The sequence below is a fragment of the Doryrhamphus excisus genome, chromosome 3, assembly GCF_030265055.1.
Source record: "Doryrhamphus excisus isolate RoL2022-K1 chromosome 3, RoL_Dexc_1.0, whole genome shotgun sequence".
In the NCBI taxonomy this organism is placed as follows: Eukaryota; Metazoa; Chordata; class Actinopteri; order Syngnathiformes; family Syngnathidae; genus Doryrhamphus; species Doryrhamphus excisus.
The window spans coordinates 635,001-642,500 of NC_080468.1; the positions used below are offsets into that span (position 1 = coordinate 635,001).

Sequence of the window (7,500 nt, forward strand, 5' to 3'; positions counted from 1 at the left end):
CGGTAAAGAAGAAGCGAAGTTCTTTGCAAGTTGTTGTGGCCGAGTGGTTAAGGCGATGGACTAGAAATCCATTGGGGTTTCCCCGCGCAGGTTCAAATCCTGCCGACAACGTACAGTTTTGGGGGCACTTGTGGTGCCAAGACTCCACTGACGGTGGCGATCCATGGCAAATCCTCAGACCAAAAACATGTCAGGGGATCCATGAAATCCTTTTCAGTCATGGTGTAAGGACGCCTGTTACAATAGAGATCTAGGTGAAATTGCCTGCACTGGAAAAAGCAGTGCGCCACCTTCGCAGCTGAAATAGCTCAGTTGGGAGAGCGTTAGACTGAAGATCTAAAGGTCCCTGGTTCAATCCCGGGTTTCAGCACAGTCCCTATTTACGTCCTGACTTGGCAAATAGTTTGAGAAGGCCTTTGCTGAAAGGACCTTCTCACATGAACTCTGACTCTCTTGAGCACTGACTTCTTATGAAGGGCTCAGCCGTGTTGTACAATCTGACAGTCCTTTGCTGCCACATCATTCCAGTCGAGGATCATGGACATGACCAGGAAAATGCCAGCTGTGGGATTTCAAGCAGTGCCTTCTGAGAGAAAAGAGTCTTAATCTGGCGCTTGAGACCAATCATCCACACAACCTAAAACGGTGCCCTGATCAGGAAAAAACTGTGACCTTGTGAGGTTTGCTGACAACGGAGGACACTCTAAAGAAGCCAGACAAAGCAACACACTCCTCAGCCTCCCTGGGAAAGTCTATTCCAGGGTGCTGGAGAGAAGGGTACAACTGTTGGTCGAACCTCTGCTACAAGAGGTCCAATGTGGTTTTCGTCCTGGTCACGGAACACTAGACCAGCTCTGTGACAAGTTGTTGTGGCCGAGTGGTTAAGGCGATGAACTAATCCATTGGGGTTTCCCCGTGCATCAAATCCTGCCGACAACGTACAGTTTTGGGGGCACTCTTGGTGTCAAGACTTCACTGACGGTGGCGATCCACGGCAAATCCTCAGACCAAAAACATGTCAGGGAATCCATGAAAATTGCCTGCACTGGAAAAAGCAGTGCGCCACCTTCGCAGCTGAAATAGCTCAGTTGGGAGAGCGTTAGACTGAAGATCTAAAGGTCCCTGGTTCAATCCCGGGTTTCAGCACAGTCCCTCTTCACGTCCTGACTTGGCAAATAGTTTGAGAAGGCCTTTGCTGAAAGGACCTTCTCACATGAACTCTGACTCTCATGAGCACTGACTTCTTTTGAAGGGCTCAGCCGTGTTGTACAATCTGACAGTCCTTTGCTGCCACATCATTCCAGTCGAAGATAATGGACATGACCAGGAAAATGCCAGCTGTGGGATTTCAAGCAGTGCCTTCTGAGAGAAAAGAGTCTTAATCTGGCGCTTGAGACCAATCATCCACACAACCTAAAACGGTGCCCTGATCAGGAAAAAACTGTGACCTTGTGAGGTTTGCCGACAACGTACAGTTTTGGGGGCACTCTTGGTGTCAAGACATCACTGATGGTGGCGATCCATGGGAAGTCATCAGACCAAAATCGTGTCAGAGGATTCATGGGAATTCATGTGAGATCCCCCAAAACCGTGAGCTGCAATACCACTCACGAGTTGACAAGTCTCATGGTTGCTTTTGGCAAACATTTTCCATTGCATTTCGACTGATATACAACGGCATAATCTGTGAGGTTCTACGTTTGTGACAATTTGTTGTGGCCGAGTGGTTAAGGCGATGGATTAGAAATCCATTGGGGTTTCCCCGCACATCAAATCCAGCCGACAACGCACAGTTTTGGGGGAACTCGTGGTGTCAAGACACCTGAGCAAATAGGTCAGCCAGAAGGACCACGATGGACCATCCTAAATCCCAGTAAGTCGTGAGCTGGAAGGACCACAGTGGGTCATCCTGAATATCACTAAATTGGCAAGCAGTTGTCCTTGCAATTTAACCACTGGTCTTTCGGGGCAGTCATGGTGTCAGGACGCCTGTGACCACGATGGATCATCCGAAATCCCACTAAGTAGTTGTGAGCCCAAAGGGCCACAATGGGTCTTCCTAAATAAAGCTAACACATGTTCAAACTAACCGGTTCAAATTCTGCCGACAACGTGCAGTTTTGGGGGCACTTGTGGTGTCAGGACGTCTGTGACATTTCAACTGAAAAACAACGGTAAAGAAGAAGCGAAGTTCTTTGCAAGTTGTTGTGGCCGAGTGGTTAAGGCGATGGACTAGAAATCCATTGGGGTTTCCCCGCGCAGGTTCAAATCCTGCCGACAACGTACAGTTTTGGGGGCACTTGTGGTGCCAAGACTCCACTGACGGTGGCGATCCATGGCAAATCCTCAGACCAAAAACATGTCAGGGGATCCATGAAATCCTTTTCAGTCATGGTGTAAGGACGCCTGTTACAATAGAGATCTAGGTGAAATTGCCTGCACTGGAAAAAGCAGTGCGCCACCTTCGCAGCTGAAATAGCTCAGTTGGGAGAGCGTTAGACTGAAGATCTAAAGGTCCCTGGTTCAATCCCGGGTTTCAGCACAGTCCCTATTTACGTCCTGACTTGGCAAATAGTTTGAGAAGGCCTTTGCTGAAAGGACCTTCTCACATGAACTCTGACTCTCTTGAGCACTGACTTCTTATGAAGGGCTCAGCCGTGTTGTACAATCTGACAGTCCTTTGCTGCCACATCATTCCAGTCGAGGATCATGGACATGACCAGGAAAATGCCAGCTGTGGGATTTCAAGCAGTGCCTTCTGAGAGAAAAGAGTCTTAATCTGGCGCTTGAGACCAATCATCCACACAACCTAAAACGGTGCCCTGATCAGGAAAAAACTGTGACCTTGTGAGGTTTGCTGACAACGGAGGACACTCTAAAGAAGCCAGACAAAGCAACACACTCCTCAGCCTCCCTGGGAAAGTCTATTCCAGGGTGCTGGAGAGAAGGGTACAACTGTTGGTCGAACCTCTGCTACAAGAGGTCCAATGTGGTTTTCGTCCTGGTCACGGAACACTAGACCAGCTCTGTGACAAGTTGTTGTGGCCGAGTGGTTAAGGCGATGAACTAATCCATTGGGGTTTCCCCGTGCATCAAATCCTGCCGACAACGTACAGTTTTGGGGGCACTCTTGGTGTCAAGACTTCACTGACGGTGGCGATCCACGGCAAATCCTCAGACCAAAAACATGTCAGGGAATCCATGAAAATTGCCTGCACTGGAAAAAGCAGTGCGCCACCTTCGCAGCTGAAATAGCTCAGTTGGGAGAGCGTTAGACTGAAGATCTAAAGGTCCCTGGTTCAATCCCGGGTTTCAGCACAGTCCCTCTTCACGTCCTGACTTGGCAAATAGTTTGAGAAGGCCTTTGCTGAAAGGACCTTCTCACATGAACTCTGACTCTCATGAGCACTGACTTCTTTTGAAGGGCTCAGCCGTGTTGTACAATCTGACAGTCCTTTGCTGCCACATCATTCCAGTCGAAGATAATGGACATGACCAGGAAAATGCCAGCTGTGGGATTTCAAGCAGTGCCTTCTGAGAGAAAAGAGTCTTAATCTGGCGCTTGAGACCAATCATCCACACAACCTAAAACGGTGCCCTGATCAGGAAAAAACTGTGACCTTGTGAGGTTTGCCGACAACGTACAGTTTTGGGGGCACTCTTGGTGTCAAGACATCACTGATGGTGGCGATCCATGGGAAGTCATCAGACCAAAATCGTGTCAGAGGATTCATGGGAATTCATGTGAGATCCCCCAAAACCGTGAGCTGCAATACCACTCACGAGTTGACAAGTCTCATGGTTGCTTTTGGCAAACATTTTCCATTGCATTTCGACTGATATACAACGGCATAATCTGTGAGGTTCTACGTTTGTGACAATTTGTTGTGGCCGAGTGGTTAAGGCGATGGATTAGAAATCCATTGGGGTTTCCCCGCACATCAAATCCAGCCGACAACGCACAGTTTTGGGGGAACTCGTGGTGTCAAGACACCTGAGCAAATAGGTCAGCCAGAAGGACCACGATGGACCATCCTAAATCCCAGTAAGTCGTGAGCTGGAAGGACCACAGTGGGTCATCCTGAATATCACTAAATTGGCAAGCAGTTGTCCTTGCAATTTAACCACTGGTCTTTCGGGGCAGTCATGGTGTCAGGACGCCTGTGACCACGATGGATCATCCGAAATCCCACTAAGTAGTTGTGAGCCCAAAGGGCCACAATGGGTCTTCCTAAATAAAGCTAACACATGTTCAAACTAACCGGTTCAAATTCTGCCGACAACGTGCAGTTTTGGGGGCACTTGTGGTGTCAGGACGTCTGTGACATTTCAACTGAAAAACAACGGTAAAGAAGAAGCGAAGTTCTTTGCAAGTTGTTGTGGCCGAGTGGTTAAGGCGATGGACTAGAAATCCATTGGGGTTTCCCCGCGCAGGTTCAAATCCTGCCGACAACGTACAGTTTTGGGGGCACTTGTGGTGCCAAGACTCCACTGACGGTGGCGATCCATGGCAAATCCTCAGACCAAAAACATGTCAGGGGATCCATGAAATCCTTTTCAGTCATGGTGTAAGGACGCCTGTTACAATAGAGATCTAGGTGAAATTGCCTGCACTGGAAAAAGCAGTGCGCCACCTTCGCAGCTGAAATAGCTCAGTTGGGAGAGCGTTAGACTGAAGATCTAAAGGTCCCTGGTTCAATCCCGGGTTTCAGCACAGTCCCTATTTACGTCCTGACTTGGCAAATAGTTTGAGAAGGCCTTTGCTGAAAGGACCTTCTCACATGAACTCTGACTCTCTTGAGCACTGACTTCTTATGAAGGGCTCAGCCGTGTTGTACAATCTGACAGTCCTTTGCTGCCACATCATTCCAGTCGAGGATCATGGACATGACCAGGAAAATGCCAGCTGTGGGATTTCAAGCAGTGCCTTCTGAGAGAAAAGAGTCTTAATCTGGCGCTTGAGACCAATCATCCACACAACCTAAAACGGTGCCCTGATCAGGAAAAAACTGTGACCTTGTGAGGTTTGCTGACAACGGAGGACACTCTAAAGAAGCCAGACAAAGCAACACACTCCTCAGCCTCCCTGGGAAAGTCTATTCCAGGGTGCTGGAGAGAAGGGTACAACTGTTGGTCGAACCTCTGCTACAAGAGGTCCAATGTGGTTTTCGTCCTGGTCACGGAACACTAGACCAGCTCTGTGACAAGTTGTTGTGGCCGAGTGGTTAAGGCGATGAACTAATCCATTGGGGTTTCCCCGTGCATCAAATCCTGCCGACAACGTACAGTTTTGGGGGCACTCTTGGTGTCAAGACTTCACTGACGGTGGCGATCCACGGCAAATCCTCAGACCAAAAACATGTCAGGGAATCCATGAAAATTGCCTGCACTGGAAAAAGCAGTGCGCCACCTTCGCAGCTGAAATAGCTCAGTTGGGAGAGCGTTAGACTGAAGATCTAAAGGTCCCTGGTTCAATCCCGGGTTTCAGCACAGTCCCTCTTCACGTCCTGACTTGGCAAATAGTTTGAGAAGGCCTTTGCTGAAAGGACCTTCTCACATGAACTCTGACTCTCATGAGCACTGACTTCTTTTGAAGGGCTCAGCCGTGTTGTACAATCTGACAGTCCTTTGCTGCCACATCATTCCAGTCGAAGATAATGGACATGACCAGGAAAATGCCAGCTGTGGGATTTCAAGCAGTGCCTTCTGAGAGAAAAGAGTCTTAATCTGGCGCTTGAGACCAATCATCCACACAACCTAAAACGGTGCCCTGATCAGGAAAAAACTGTGACCTTGTGAGGTTTGCCGACAACGTACAGTTTTGGGGGCACTCTTGGTGTCAAGACATCACTGATGGTGGCGATCCATGGGAAGTCATCAGACCAAAATCGTGTCAGAGGATTCATGGGAATTCATGTGAGATCCCCCAAAACCGTGAGCTGCAATACCACTCACGAGTTGACAAGTCTCATGGTTGCTTTTGGCAAACATTTTCCATTGCATTTCGACTGATATACAACGGCATAATCTGTGAGGTTCTACGTTTGTGACAATTTGTTGTGGCCGAGTGGTTAAGGCGATGGATTAGAAATCCATTGGGGTTTCCCCGCACATCAAATCCAGCCGACAACGCACAGTTTTGGGGGAACTCGTGGTGTCAAGACACCTGAGCAAATAGGTCAGCCAGAAGGACCACGATGGACCATCCTAAATCCCAGTAAGTCGTGAGCTGGAAGGACCACAGTGGGTCATCCTGAATATCACTAAATTGGCAAGCAGTTGTCCTTGCAATTTAACCACTGGTCTTTCGGGGCAGTCATGGTGTCAGGACGCCTGTGACCACGATGGATCATCCGAAATCCCACTAAGTAGTTGTGAGCCCAAAGGGCCACAATGGGTCTTCCTAAATAAAGCTAACACATGTTCAAACTAACCGGTTCAAATTCTGCCGACAACGTGCAGTTTTGGGGGCACTTGTGGTGTCAGGACGTCTGTGACATTTCAACTGAAAAACAACGGTAAAGAAGAAGCGAAGTTCTTTGCAAGTTGTTGTGGCCGAGTGGTTAAGGCGATGGACTAGAAATCCATTGGGGTTTCCCCGCGCAGGTTCAAATCCTGCCGACAACGTAAAGTTTTGGGGGCACTCTTGGTGTCAAGACTTCACTGACGGTGGCGATCCACGGCAAATCCTCAGACCAAAAACATGTCAGGGAATCCATGAAAATTGCCTGCACTGGAAAAAGCAGTGCCCCACCTTCGCAGCTGAAATAGCTCAGTTGGGAGAGCGTTAGACTGAAGATCTAAAGGTCCCTGGTTCAATCCCGGGTTTCAGCACAGTCCCTCTTCACGTCCTGACTTGGCAAATAGTTTGAGAAGGCCTTTGCTGAAAGGACCTTCTCACATGAACTCTGACTCTCATGAGCATTGACTTCTTTTGAAGGGCTCAGCCGTGTTGTACAATCTGACAGTCCTTTGCTGCCACATCATTCCAGTCGAAGATAATGGACATGACCAGGAAAATGCCAGCTGTGGGATTTCAAGCAGTGCCTTCTGAGAGAAAAGAGTCTTAAACTGGCGCTTGAGACCAATCATCCACACAACCTAAAACGGTGCCGTGATCAGGAAAAAACTGTGACCTTGTGAGGTTTGCCGACAACGTACAGTTTTGGGGGCACTCTTGGTGTCAAGACATCACTGATGGTGGCGATCCATGGGAAGTCATCAGACCAAAATCGTGTCAGAGGATTCATGGGAATTCATGTGAGATCCCCCAAAATCGTGAGCTGCAATACCACTCACGAGTTGACAAGTCTCATGGTTGCTTTTGGCAAACATTTTCCATTGCATTTCGACTGATATACAACGGCATAATCGGTGAGGTTCTACGTTTGTGACAATTTGTTGTGGCCGAGTGGTTAAGGCGATGGATTAGAAATCCATTGGGGTTTCCCCGCACATCAAATCCAGCCGACAACGCACAGTTTTGGGGGCACTCGTGGT

At 48.6% G+C, this 7,500-nt stretch overlaps 4 non-coding genes across 4 annotated transcripts; all 4 read left to right on the forward strand.

The window, feature by feature from the left end:
* Positions 1–29: 29 nt before the first annotated feature.
* On the forward strand, positions 30–111 carry trnas-aga (transfer RNA serine (anticodon AGA)). The gene has a single exon. It is a non-coding gene; the product is annotated as a tRNA-Ser (tRNA).
* Positions 112–2,201: 2,090 nt separating this feature from the next.
* trnas-aga (transfer RNA serine (anticodon AGA)) lies at positions 2,202–2,283 on the forward strand. Its single transcript has one exon. It is a non-coding gene; the product is annotated as a tRNA-Ser (tRNA).
* A 2,090-nt stretch (positions 2,284–4,373) lies between these two features.
* trnas-aga (transfer RNA serine (anticodon AGA)) lies at positions 4,374–4,455 on the forward strand. The gene has a single exon. It is a non-coding gene; the product is annotated as a tRNA-Ser (tRNA).
* Positions 4,456–6,545: 2,090 nt separating this feature from the next.
* Positions 6,546–6,627, forward strand: trnas-aga (transfer RNA serine (anticodon AGA)). Its single transcript has one exon. It is a non-coding gene; the product is annotated as a tRNA-Ser (tRNA).
* Positions 6,628–7,500: the final 873 nt, after the last annotated feature.